At 35.4% G+C, this 15,205-nt stretch overlaps 1 protein-coding gene across 5 annotated transcripts in view; it reads left to right on the top strand.

The window, feature by feature from the left end:
• The window catches only part of LOC117321771 (poly(rC)-binding protein 3-like), a 228,122-nt gene that overhangs the window by 125,044 nt on the left and 87,873 nt on the right, over window positions 1–15,205 (top strand). Inside the window, exon 1 of one of the 5 annotated variants that reach the window (XM_033876303.1) lies at window positions 8,975–9,501. The exons of 3 other annotated variants lie outside the window; for them this stretch is intronic. The gene's annotated coding sequence lies outside the window, so the exon portion shown is untranslated. Of the gene's footprint in view, window positions 1–8,974; window positions 9,502–15,205 lie in introns of those variants that run through there. One more of the 5 variants, XM_033876305.1, reaches the window with a different exon arrangement.

A 15,205-nucleotide genomic window follows, 5' to 3' on the forward strand; every position in this document is an offset into this window, starting at 1 on the left:
AATGGTATTTCAAGAGATCATAAGGAAATAGCACAAACTGGAGGGAAAATATTTTAGTGTCAGTTACATATACTTTTGAGATTCAGACCTAGCAATAGAAAAAATGTCCATGAAATAAACAAAATCATTGTAAACTTAAATAATTATTTTTGTAGACATTTAAGTCTCATGCTTTGTGTTGTTATAAAAAATTATCTAGGACCAGCATAGGGACTTCTGTTGCAATTACGCTTTTTGCAGAACTAGTGTTCAAATTCAAGATGATGAAATCTAGAGATTGATAAAGTCAGGGTAGAACCCAGTGTCATATATAGGGTAATTTGGATAATGTATCATGTGTTTAAGATTCAATCAACTTGCTTTTCCGTATGTCCATCATAGGTCATATGATAGGAAATCATTAATAGCTGTTAGGCCAACCATCTGATCCAATCAGAGGCCAACGATCAGATTGGAGTTAAGCAACACGAAATCTGCGGTTACAAAGTGTTTATATCCTCGACTCCTCAATTATTGGGTTTCATGATGGCTTTTTATGTTCGTGATTTATACGGAAGTGACCATTAAGGATGCAAAAACAACCATGATATGTTCAAATTTTTGTTAGCTTCATAATATTGCGAACACAGCAAAATATTGATAAATGATTTGTTTTGTGGAGGCGTGTGTAACCTGACAAATTTGACTGCATAACTGATTTATGAAGCATATGACAGGGTTATCGTGGACCTTATACATTGATGTTGTCATATGAAAGTCCTTCATGTCACACATGAACTATTGCCTCCAATTGGAGTGAAGTTGATACAACAATCATTGAAATATGGATTTAGGTATGACTGTCATTTTCTTAGATATTGCAATTAACAGATTAAAGGCCATAGGTTTTTAAGCCCTGTATGACATACTGTTTCACCCTGATTCCATCCGTCCGTTGGTACTTCTGTCGGTCTGTCTATCCACTTGCAATATGGGTTTAAGATTTTTAGAATTTTTTTTTAGGTCATTTGTGTGGGTGGAAATGAGGTGGAGAACAAAAGCATTCATGTTGCACAAACATGTTAATAATTTTATTTTTTTTTTTTAATATTTTATCAGTATTGGTTTATTCTAATACAAATGTAGTTATTATATAAGGAAGAGATATATATAAAAGACAGCAAACAAATCATGGAAATAATAAATAGATAAAAAAAAAATACTGCTTTATTAGCTGGGCTTAAAAGCAGGCATGCTTCTTGAAAAGTTAGTTAAATTCACAATTTTGTTAAAAGATCTTTCTTACATTTACCTAATGGTCTGGACAACGAAATTGTAAAGTTAGAGAGAGATGTTAACATTTTCTGGGAACTAAAATACCACTGAACTACTGAATATTGATATTAATGATCTATAAAACGCTAAGCTATTTTTACCAAAATAAAGGGAGGTAACTACCGACTACCTATCCTATTTGGAAAGCTTGTGTAATTTTTTGGTATTATGTCCCTGTAGTAGACTGACCTTTTGAGCCATTAAAGGACCAGTTGGTCTTAGATGAGTTGTCTTGTACTCTTCATTCATCATTTTCTTTTGGGTGAAAAACTGACTTAAAGTACCCTGTGGAAACGTAAATAATTTCTTAATAGAGCGAATCGAAATAAAACACCCTTGATATAGTCAAAGTTCTGGTATACTCCCAATACTGCTGAAATGACAATAAACCTTTTACTGACTAAGATCTGTCATTAGAACGCAAGCAGAAAAATGGATGTGTTCGCGAGACCTTTCTCTGCAGTGAAAGACACATTTTCTCTAATGCTAAGGTAAAAAACATGCACTTTTTTTTTAATGAAAAAGCACTTACTCCATAATGGAGTAAGAAGCACAGTTCCATTTTAACCTTTCCTACAAAACATGTTTACATAGATGTCGGAGAATAAACGATGTAATGTAACTTGTATAATACAAAAAACTTAAGTGCTTAATGCTTACAATAGATTGTCGAAAATGCTAACAGGTTCAATTAAGATTTATTTTGAAACTTCCGAATTAAAATCCTAACAAGTCTGATTGGAATCTATATCGAAGCATTAGGAAGAGGAAAATGTGCCAAATATATTCGAATAGTTCTGCCTTGTTAAGTTTAACCGTATGTACTGTTTTCGGAATCCTATGTACACTGTGATGCCGAAATGCATTGTGTACATGTATCAAGGGTGTGATTCCTGACCAGGTCCTGTAAAATATGGCCATCAAGGTTATCAATGGCTTCATTTCCCTCTCTGAAGGTTTTGTTTATTTTGTTTAATGTCCTATGAACAGCTAGAGTTATATAAGGACATTGTGGGTTTTGGAGGTGAAGGAAAGCCGGAGTAACCAAGAAAAACCACCGACCTTATGGTTATTACCAGGCAACTGCCCGAAGTGGGTTTCGAACTCGCGACCCAGAGGTGAAGGGCTAGTGATAAAGTGTCCAGACACCTTAACCACTCCACCACCGCAGCCCCGCTCTTTGATTCACAATATGTGGTGTTAGATAAGGGTATCCTATTACTTGTCTAAAATCATGTTTGAAGAAAAATATAGAACTACAAGTATATACATTTTTTTTAATTATGTATATGACATAATTTTGTGTCCATAGGAACGGAAAGAGGTCAATGATCATAAAGCAGATCTATAGCATCGGAAAAAGAGAAAAATAGTTTTAGGTTGTTTTACACAAAATATGGTGTAAAACATAGACTGAATATCAAAAACAACTTGTCCTTGTGAAACAGCAGGTCAGCGTCGCTTGTCTCCTGGGACCACCCGTGGAATCTCATGTAGACAAGACTTAAATGTGTAGTAAAACCTGCGGCTCGCTCACTCACAAGGTCTTTCTCCACTTGGATTTATAACCACTGTCACACTGACAATACTGGCTTCGTAACACACCAGTCTAACGGTGGGGATGTCGCAGTTACTGAATCTAAAAGCAGGCTTCCAAATTGTCACCAGGCCAGTCTAGAGAAGACAGATAGCAGACGTACCAAATTTTCCTTTTCCTAATCCAGCATGGTTCATCTGTTTTCATTAGACCCATGTCCAATGTATCAGGTGGCCGACCAGTAAATTGTGGTTATCGGCTAATACCCACTAGCCGTCCAACACATCTAAAGTCGTACATGATTGGTCGATGCTCAGCGGTGATTGTCTGATATCACCAGTCGACGACCTGGTTACATAAACATGATATAGTTGCCCAGTAAGACCTATGTTGCTAGATGACATTAATTTGCCATTTGATTTTCTGCGTAAATTTATGGTAATTATTGAAATGGGTCATTTCTTAAAAGAATACTCAAAGTGAAAATAATTGTCCGAAATTTTGGGGGATTCGTGACGAGTGAAACGTCTTCTTTGGCTTTGTGATTCTTGAAACCTTGAAAACTTGTTTTAAGTGATATGCCTAAAATTTACCCCGCTAAAATTAAGTATAAATGGATAGAACAGAAATATGACAAAGATACACTTCGATCAGTCAATTTAAGTAAACTATTATGCTGAAACCGGTGTTGTTCCAACATGGCATTTAATGATCACCCACCAATTGAGTTTAACAAATGTGGCAATTTTATTTTTAAAATTTGCACAGATAAACATATCTGTTACACTTACCTCACTGATTTTTGGAGGGAATTAGAAGTAAAATTTTGGTAACTGTGTACTTAGATACTACTAATATCTGATTGGCTACACTTTGTGTAGAAAAGTTCACTGCACATAACTGTACCGAATCTATGGGACGTCTGCCATTGTGGAGTGTGTACAAGACTTGTAGGAAATCCCTCACTGAGCTGCACATGGTTCAGAAAACAGGATGAGAGCATACCGCGATGTAATGACTAGAGATTTCACAAGAATCTGAATAGTAGTCGCATAGCTATGATTTATGTTCTGATGCCAGGCAAAAACATCAGGTTATCACTAGAAAATTTGTAAAAAAAAAATCTAAATTTTCTAGATAACTTCATGGTCTCTTTCCAAAGACTTTAAAAAAAAACCTCATTGATAATTTAATAGCATTAAATTGTGTTTAGATGGCTAGTATTCCCCGACGTTCAACATGCTGCAAATCGAGATCAGCAGTAGAATGATTAATATCTGCTGGTGTAATGCAACAAAATAGTTTTAAATTATGTTTTTATTGAAAATCTGAATTTAGATCTGAGAGTTTGAAATCGACCTTGTCTGATACGGGAGTCCTGCTGATGTCAAGTTTATGTAGATCACGTGCAGTTGCATGCTGTGCGTTGTGCCTAGGGTACACATTGGTATATTGAGTTCTATATGTCCACCCAGGGCACAAGTACTGAAATCAGCCGCTGAAACCCTCTCTCGTACCAGCACTGGTACTCCAGAACCAGCGGGAAAATTCTTGCCAAGCCAATGCATTAATTGTGACACAGTGAGAGGTGAGGACTTTACCCTTGCCCATCCTTGTCTCTACCGTATTTGTTTTACACATCTCAGTACTTACTATATCTTTTAAATTGCCTTGCCTATTATTCCAAGAAGGAAAGGAAGACTTTTGTATACAATAAAATGAGAAAAGGTTTTCAAATGTGAGTGAGTTTAACCTTTCCCAAAGGATACATGACGATAAATTTTCTAGTCTTCCATTTTGTAGCGTAATGCCAGATCATTGCAGGCTTACTGCCAGTAACTGTATGCATACATATTTATAGTGTGTAGATCTTGGTAGAAAAATTGGCTCATTGTATTATGATAATATTGCAAAGTTCCATTAGAATTTTCTTGAATGAATATTTCTGATGATGCAGCCATACCCTTTATCTTAAATCAAAGCTGACTCTAAAATTGTTCAATAATGCTGATAATGAATTTCATTCAAAATATAATAGATTTAATCAGGTTTGTTTAAGCCTTTTTCTGTATGTGATGTCCTGATTGGACAAGGTGTGATGGTCACCTGTCTCTGATGTCCTGATTGGACAAGGTGTGATGGTCACCTGTCTGTGATGTCCTGATTGGACAAGGTGTGGTGGTCATCTGTCTGTGATGTCCTGATTGGACAAGGTGTGGTGGTCACCTGTCTGTGATGTCCTGATTGGACAAGGTGTGGTGGTCTCATGTCTGATGTCCTGATTGGACAAGGTGTGGTGGTCACCTGTCTGTGATGTCCTGATTGGACAAGGTGTGGTGGTCACCTGTCTGTGATGTCCTGATTGGACAAGGTGTGGTGGTCTCATGTCTGATGTCCTGATTGGACAAGGTGTGGTGGTCACATGTCTGTGATGTCCTGATTGGACAAGGTGTGGTGGTCATCTGTCTGTGATGTCCTGATTGGACAAGGTGTGGTGGTCACCTGTCTGTGATGTCCTGATTGGACAAGGTGTGGTTGTCACCTGTCTGTGAAATCCTGATTGGACAAGGTGTGGTGGTCACCTTTCTGTGATGTCCTGATTGGACAAGGTGTGGTGGTCACATGTCTGTGACGTCCTGATTGGACAAGGTGTGGTGGTCTCATGCCTTGATCATTACCTGGGTTTTCTCTGTGTAATCTGGTTTCCACCCACAGTTAAAACCTCTCTTGCTTTTATCCATATCTGGGCCTACAATATGATATACATTGAAATAACTATATATAACCTTATCAAAGTCCATTCCTTCTAAATAGCAATATTATCTTTTTTAATAAAAGAAAAAAAGGCTTGATGTTCAAAGGTCAGTATCTACATCTTTTAAGGATCATCATATGACTTTTGATATATCATCGTCTAGTTTGTAATTCTGATGTAAAATGAGAAGGTTAAGCCATTATTCTTAGCTTTGTTCTTTAATTGCTTGAATAGGATCATACTGTTTCCAAAACTGGATATAATTCATTAAAGCTATCCATCCAGTGTTTCCTATAATACTATAGGTCTGTTTCTTCAAACTCTACTATTATCTCTTGTGGTGATACTAAGTTGTGTTTTCCTGAGCAACATTGTGATTAGACATTTCTTTAATCACCATATTTTGTTGCGTATTGGTCAATGTTGAAGAGCAAGGGGATTTGTATCCCCTGACATGACTTGTTGAAAAATTGTTCACTTTTTTTTCTCTTTTCTTGTTTGCTCTGCTTCGCTGTATGAATTTTTTTTTTTAGAATATATGCCATTTTTAATTCTTTGAAATATAAAGAAAACAAGAATTGGTAATACATTTTTAGAGATACATGAAGATTAAATGCAGTACAATTGTTTACAATTGCAGAGATTAACCTTTTGAAATGGTTATAAAAAGTCATCAAAGCTTGACATATTTATTGAAGCAAAATTCTTAAAAATTACAATGCATTACCACAGTAAACCATCATTGAATTACATCCTCGAATGTTAAGAAATATATTTTACTTGCATTGAAATCAAACACTGCTTCAAATGTATTATATGCTAGACCAATTACTGAAGTAATTCTCTAGGATTCAGGTAATGAGTAAAGTAAACACTGCCGTGAATTTTACAGGATTATTTAATGTTATGTTAGATGGTTACCATGGTTACTGATGTTTTCCTTGGTTTTCCACAGAAAACAAAGTATTTGACGACTGATGTACGAGGAACAACACATTGTAGTAATCCCATGTCTGTAATGTTAGATTGTGTGATAAAGCTCGAGTAGTCTTGCTATGATTACTGTGAAGGCAAAAATTCAGTTAAAATGAGCATTTGTAAATTTAGGTATACTAAGTACTCCGAACTAAGCCAGTGCCGTTGTGTACTAAGGGGCCTTGGAGACATCAAACATGGTGGAAAGAAATGTACTTCACATTTTATTACCTGGGTATAGTTTGTTTTCATTGACAACTACTTCGCACTAGCAAGCTTTGGAAGTGATGCTTTCCAGAAAGTCAAATGAAGGTTTCTTTTGGTCATTACAATTGACAACTTTTTTGCACTTGCAAGTCTGCAAAGTTCAACATCCCTGAAAGTCAAATATTAAAGTAAATAAGTTTGTTTGCTTTCCGGTTAGTTCGTTAGACATCTTACAAATCTTATTTACAACACCCCGATATCGGTAAGATATTAATTTTTTCTATAAATAGAAATAATGACCTGCGCAAAAACTGAAATTTTGTAAAAATGGAGTGTAAACTAGTTTATATGTATAGCAGATTATATAGACAGATGTGATGTGTTTTATTGTATTCTCCAACAGCAGGTTTCTGTTAGAACACTTGCCAGCAATATGAAGTCTATGATTTTTTATAAAGTGTTTATCATTGTCAAGCATTTCTAAATCAAAACAAAAAGCTCACGATGTGTTGATTCTATTGTATATACATAAAAGAAAACTTGATTTTTATCGCAAGTTGTTTTGTCTTACTTGATTTTACTCGACATGGACTTGATTTTCTCACTGACTGTTGGTTTCTGAAAAAAAATCTTACGTATGATACAATTTTGATTGCAAAAAACATACCAGCTGTTGTTTCAACATTTTAGTCCCCTACCAGTGAAACCAGGGGGGGGAGGGCTTAATGGGTTTCCTCTCTGCCCTTCTTGTACATTTGTACGTACATAATGTCGTCAAAGATTGTCAGCACTCTAGCAAGGTCACTGTTTCTTAGCAGGGGCCAGTTGGGGACCTTTATTGTTTTAGCAATAACCACATATGCTTGTTCCATTTTAAATTGTATGTGTAAGTTTCAGATTGTAAGGAAAAGTCCAGGAGACATAAAAATGTTTGAAAAGTTGTACATTGTAAAGGTTTCCGACAGACCTACCCCATGACCTGCTGTTAAGGAGCTTTGAGCCAGAATGGGCAACAGTAAAACGGTCTTACTACAATAAACACAAACTTCCTGCCTGATTTCTTGTTTTGACAGACTCGGTAGCTGTTTGTCTGTATTAAAGACCTGCAAATCATGTTCAGGTGTTAGAGCAAAGGTCAAGAAAACCTTGGCCAGCACTGTAGTACTGTATACCGGAGTTGTTGATGTAGTCTCCAAATTTTGATCTAAATCTCTAATGCTCTTGCTTTTGCTGCTGAATTATCATTGTCTTCAAAGGTCTAACAGAAAACTTTTAGATTTTGGCGATAGATAAATTGTATTTTTTCAGTATATACCATACTACCACATCATGTAGGTACAAAATTGTCAAACTGTACTTGGAGGTGGAATTGTAAAGCAATTGCATGCAAGAATATTCTTACTAATTACTTTGAACTGGCACAAGCATTTTAGGAAGGTGCAGTTCCTTTTTCTTAATTCGTATCCTCGAAAACAAAACAAAACAAAAAATTCATATTTATAATTATATAGGTATAGATTTTTAACAGTTGAAAATTAACAATCTGAAACCTATGCAAATCTACCATTTTGAAAATTGTTGAAAACAAATCAGAAATCAGATTTTCTGTTGAATGTGGGGATTATATAAGGTGAGTTGAGACTTGATCTGAAAAAAAAAAAAAAAAAAATGGTGCTCCCTTGTATTTTTGTGGTAACACAGAACTTTTTAGTTTGGTAAATTTAACTTCTGGCTCAAATGTAATTACATCCTCCTGGAAGAATTTTGCATGGTTAAAATATGTAGGGGTTGATACATCACTGTAATTGTTAGTAGCAATGTAAAGTAGGATAAGGTACATCACAAAAGTAAAGAAAGGTCAAGTTGTTATAAAATTCGGAATACTTTGCAATTTGGTGAAGTTGTTTGGAAGCGGTATGAAAGTGATGTACTGTTTAAGTTGAATTTTCATTGTTGATTGACAAGTGTTTGGTAGGATTGATATTTTCCAAGCTTGCAGTACACTGGTTGGTATTTAAAAGTGCTGTAATTTTCTGTAGTAATTCTGAAATTTTCTCATCAGCTGTGCAGTACCATCGCCAGCAGTTCTGATGGGGTTCCTCAGTTCTCAGGGCTGGGGTACAGTTGATGGTTGGGTCCACATGTTGTCTATAAAGTGGAAATGCTGGTATGTGTACAGAGCGGAGAACTCCTCCGTTCAGCATACCCGACACATATGTTCCAGTGTGTATGTGTGTGTCCTCCCCATTACACATGTCTGCCAGCCATTTTGATTAACCATTAAGCACCATGCCTTGTGTGTTGAATTGCTCCAAAAGTCTCCATCACTTGACACAAGACTAAATTGGATCCACATTGTTGTTGCTCAGAATACCTTCAGTTACTGGCTACCATTCATAGGACTCCTGTACCACATCTCAGCGAAAACACCTTGTACTTGGTTAACTCAAACATCACCAAAGGACTATTTATCTCCCTTTTGGAACTCTTTAAGCTGTGGAGGTAAATAAACGTTCAAGTGATAAAGGACTCTATTTATGGTTTGTTGACATCTGTACATGTTGCTATAATTGTTCTAAGACTTGGTGTCTGCATTTATTTATCAACTTCGTTAATAATTTAACCAATAAAGGTTTTTGATTTTGGATTTTGAACATTTCTCACAAATCACTTGAGTGGATCAGCTGTTTGATATCAAGAAATTTCTATAAAGGTAGGTTATTTATTTTCATTCCTTAATGTTTTTTGACACTTGATGACCTCAAATGATGGATTGATTATCAATAATTTTAGAATTTTTAGTGAACCTCTGTGCTGGTTGCTCACACCAGTTCTCTGTTTTGTGACAGCATCAGGCCAAAATTAGATCAAAGATCATAAATATGTTTCACTTCTCTCTTGAGCTCAGAAAACTTTGCAATGGCATGGCTGATACAATTACAGACTTAAAGGAAATAATGAAGTTTTAACCATCCCGGAGGTGAGCTTGTCTTGTTTCATTTACCCGTCATGTGACAACGAAAAAATTATCCTCTGGCCCTGTCCTTCTCTGTATTGTCTATGGAGCAACATAAAGTGTTCTGCTATTAACTTAAAGATCAGGTCTTAACATTTACCGAATGTCGCGGGTTTACATAAAATGTTGCGGACCGTTTTATAACGTGTCATCTAGTTTGGTTCGTTTATGTGGAAGACAATTGGATAATGATACGCCAGCCAGGGGGAGCTAATTCTATTACAAGTCTGATGTTTCATTGACGAGAAAAAAAATGCTACATGATATATTGAGTTAATTATGATAATGTAATGTAATGGCCTTCGGCTGAATTGTATTACTCTGACGAACATTTGACGTTCTCCTGCAATATTGAACTGAGATTGGATTTACGAAAAAAAAAGATTTCTCTTGACATTTTCTTTTTGCTATCTGAATAGGTTCATAATCATAAGAGGGGATTAAGAAAAGTAATTTTTCATTTCATCAGTTGGGTGCTCTTATTTCTTTGTAGTATTGGATTGCATTGTAAAATTGTTATACTTTTAAGTTTTTTGGTTTATGTAAGTCCAGACTTTCCCGCCGATACATGAAGTTAACGTCATGTTACCTCACTTTGGTACAGCACTGGAAATGGTAAAATATCCTATCTGATATGATTACCAAAATTATCCAACTTTGCTCTTAGCCATATATTTGACTTGTTGTTGCGTGGGGGAGACAATTAACACACACAAAACCCTTGTGTTACACCAATAACACAAGGTCTGTGAGTTGTAGTGGGTTTATAGGCTCATACAGTGTTAGACGGTGATAAAAGCTGGCAAAACTCTCAAAAAAACTTCTAAAACACAACCAGTGAATGATTGTATGGCCATTAAATGAATTCCAACTGTGCCATCTTATTAAAGCATGGTATACTTCAAAGAATAGTAACAAAATAAAACTGTTCAGATTTTATGGTGGTTTTTTTTTTGAAAGAAATCTTTTAAAGTTTTTGATTTACATGGTTTGTATTGTAATGTTGCTGTATGTGGTCTGCTTGGGGTGAAACTTGACATTTCAGTATTGGTCCTTTGACTTACAAATAACCCTAACACTATTCTCCTGGTCCCAGCAGCACCCAACAATTTTGTCTTTCAAGTTGGCTAAACTTTCTGAGTTGTTAATTGATACGAATTATCCTAAAAATTGCATACAAGGAACATATTGTGTATGGTTTTACAAAATTGAAAACTGATTTCTAGGAAATTCTACACCTTATGGGGCAGTTGATATTTTGATTTTTTTCTTACTTAGTCCTTAAATCTTTTCCAGATTTGTACAGCTATTTTCCTCCTTCAGTGAACATGGGACCACAACCTTAGATTTACAATGTTTCTGTGACATAACCATATTACATAAGAGAATAGGCCTGTTACAGTTTAAACGCTATGACAGAAGGAAACAAGTCTACATGTCATTTGAGAGAGTTTCATGAGTGTCACTGAAGTTATGTATCCTTCCAATTTTACATTTTGTAGAATCAATTTTAAAATGGTAAGCTAAAAGTGGTTCAAAAATAAGCCATTCCCAAACTTAAGTACTAAACTTTTACATTTGAAGAATTACTTGAGGATGAGGATAAATTTGGTAGATACCAAAAAAGCAGCAAATGCAGTATCCAGTTCATATTACTTTTGACCCAGCCATGAAATTGGGGGCATATAGTGTTACACATGTCCGTCCTGTCCCAATGCAATGTAACTACAGTAAACCTCCGGTTAGTTCAAACAAAATTAATTAAGTATTGACGAACCTGTTTGATTTATTCGAAATTATGCTTCAGAAAATAAGCGCGAGTTCGAACTATCCAATCCGATATCGGCGAAAATCACGGCAGAGACACAAAAACATCCATCTTAAATCTGATACGTAACAACGGCGGTCTGAACAATGGCACATTTATAAATAAGTAAGATGATAATGTTTTATTTAATTCAATTTTAATTGATCGTTTAACGTTCTTCATTTTGCGATAATTATGATTATCTACCAAACATATTTGATACCTGCAAAATTATCCATCACTCAGCACGACCGTGTTGCCGATCCTTTCAACTTTACCGCAAGCGACACCTCGCGTGGCCTGCTTACCTAGCGTGAGGTCGCAGGTTTTCAGGTAATACCTTGATTGGCAATAATTAAGAGATGTCCAGTCACAAGTAAATAATCATAATGCTAAGTTAACACTAGTTATATTTGAAAATACACGGATGATTTTCTTAGCTAATCTTAGGATCTGCTGATGTTTTAGGGTGTCAAGTGGCAGCGGGGGCATTTATGTCTTACAGACATTTTCTATCTAGTCTGTTTTATTACATGCATTGTTGTCTCACCTACTCGAAAGAACCTAGGTGAGCTTATGCCACACTGTTGCATCTGTATGTCAACAATTCCTTCAAATGACTTCGTCATAACTACTGATTAGAACTTAATTAAATTGTCTGGAAGCATCCCTAGATGCTGTGGATTCAAAATTGGTGCCTGGGCTGACCTCCCAGGGAGCCGAGGGACAGGGCCATAAAGTGGCAATGGAATTGTATTGCTTAACATAACGTCCTTACTATTCATTTGATATAAACAGCATTTTTTTTATAAATATAATTGTGATTTATAATCTCCTACTGCAGTGACAAAGAATAGTAGTTGTATAGATATTTGGTTTTGTTTGAAAAGATATGAAAGTTTTGTTTTACCAAATATACTCTCTAAAAAGAAAAAAAAATAGAAATGACCCATCAAGCTAGTTTAATCCCAGGTTCCAGATGATAAAAAAAAAAGGAAACTTTGTATTATCCCTACCTAGCACCGCTCTCATAAAATAAGATGATTGAATGAAGGATTTTGACAGTTTTAAGGGTGAGCCAATCAATAAAAGTATCTCCAGATAGTAGTTATCAGCACACAAGGTTGATTTGGTCTTCTGTAGACACAGACCAATAAAGCAATACAGTTACCTTTGTTATATTCAACCATTTTTCTCATACTGATTTTGTATAGAAGGAGAGGATTCAAATCTAAGAAAAAGAAATGTTTATCATTTGAAATGTATCAGATACAACATTTTTGAATGATTCATTACATATTGGAAGATTAACAAGATTCACTAATACATTACATTGAGTGTGTAACTGAGGCAAGAAGTAAGGAGAAGGTGAACCAGTATAATTGGATTATTTTAACTCAATGGTGTGATTGAGGTTTAGACGAAATACTTTGAAATTTTGAAAACTTGAATGCAACAATTTCTGGATGGGAAATATAATTTTGTTGTTTGTATAACTTAATATTGGGGTTGTTGAGATTGTAGTAAGTGCAATGTACTTAAGACCATACAGCATGTGCTCTGTGTCTCTATAGACAGCAGGTCTACTGGCTATTTTCAGTGATAAGAAAACAAACGAATACTCTCTTGCCACAATATCAGTGCCACTTTAAAAACATTTTGTCACTATGTTGAAGCTATTTTCTTTCCAAAATAAATCTTGCACTTAAAAGACAAGTGCAATATTTGAGGAATGGCTCATTAATACATAGCAGATAAATGGTAAGATATGATTAAACTGTGTATTAAAGGGAGGTTACTCAATAAAGTAAGGGAGATAACTGTTTTACAAATTACCAAGGTTCTTAAATAAATGTAACACATATTACATAATATTGTGGAAGCGAATGTATAGCTCACAAATTAATGAAAAGCTTCTTAGTTATCAGATGTAAATCCTAGATATCATTAGAATGTTTTATAATATCAAATTCAGTATTACTTAAAATGTTGAGGTTGTAAGCCATTGGCAATATTTCAAAAACAACGAAGAATACCAACATAATAACAAAACCACAATTCCAACTCAAAATTTATAAAACGAGGGCAAAATATGAACAAAGTATAGATTCACACAGAGATCCCTGAAAAAGTACAAGGAGAATAAGACCAGGTGTTCCAGAAGAGTAAGCATCTTCTGCTTCAAGGACGACACTTGCCATACAGATTCTAGGTCAAATCCAGCATTAATCAAATTCTCAAAATGAGAACTAGTGTGTTGACAATGGAACTACCAGACATATCACCTAGTATCGATTACGTCTGACTTCATATCGACACAAAGGCCTTCACCCCCTGCTTTCAAGGTTGAAATGAATCAAAATCATGGAATTTGAACATAAAGGTTATCTGTGTGTAAAAATGTTGGATGGAAATTTTGATGAGTTGTACATATTAAAGTTAAATTATTGTGTTGGAGCCAATGGCAGACCAAGGGTTCAGAAGGCCTTGACTTTCTGCGAAGTGAAATTTGAAAGAATTCATGTGAAGATTTACACCACCTCCAACCGACTACATGTACTTTGCCATGATAAGGCAAACCTTTGACATACAGGTCTTTTAGAAGGGGCCCCAATGTCTTCTTACTGGTCATTGCAAGACCTAATTATGAAAAATTGATGAGGATATATTGCGTAATTTGTAATATAGTCTTCTGTAGACCATGTGCCTTCCCTGGTAATGTAAATATTTCAAATCATGGAGGAAATTTGGCTGCTAGCTTTAATCAATGTTTGAAGAGTTTCTCTACCGAAAATTTTGGGAATCGTGTAGGTTAGAAAGACAACTTGGAAACACCATGTGCACAAACAAGAAACAGCTGCACACAGCAAATCAGTAAGCCTAGTGTACTGTCCACCTTTGTCTTCACAATTGGTCTTGTAGCCAAAACCTTGTGAAAGAAACTCTATGTGTTTTACCCTCAGCAAAAGGTGATCTTAATTAGCTTTGTGCCTCTTTTCCTAGAAGATCTGATTTTGGCAGAAATACTGATTGATAGTCTGAATCAAATTTTGAATAAAACCATGATTGCAAGCGTAAATGTTTGATTGATTCTTTGAATTGTTTTAGTTTCAATGTTATCTTCTTATTGTAATTAGGGTCAAGTTTACCATACTGGTGTTGATAAGGGTCAAGGTTGCTCTAATGGTGTTGGTAAGGGTCAAGGTTACCCTAATGGTGTTGGTGAGGGTCAAGGTTGCTCTGATGCTTTTGAGAGAGAAAATAAAGACATATTTTAGAATTTGAGGTAGAATAATCTTTTTTGCATGAATATTTGCAGCAAATCTTGATTGTGTGATAATCTACAATCATTACAAATTCTTCACATACATATAAGTGTGGTCACCAGAGGCTTAGTATTTAATGAAAAACATTTAAGCTCATGTCAATTTTTTTATGGATTTCATATGGAAAAGAATTTTTTGTGATATAGCAATCGTCTTCGTCCGTCTTTGTCACTTGGACACTTGTGTTAGATCCTCTATACATAATGGTTCAATTGTCAGATGACTGTTCTGGGCCATGGCCCTCTTGTTTAAATATACTAGATACATT

The sequence above is a fragment of the Pecten maximus genome, chromosome 2, assembly GCF_902652985.1.
Source record: "Pecten maximus chromosome 2, xPecMax1.1, whole genome shotgun sequence".
NCBI classification, from domain to species: domain Eukaryota; kingdom Metazoa; phylum Mollusca; class Bivalvia; order Pectinida; family Pectinidae; genus Pecten; species Pecten maximus.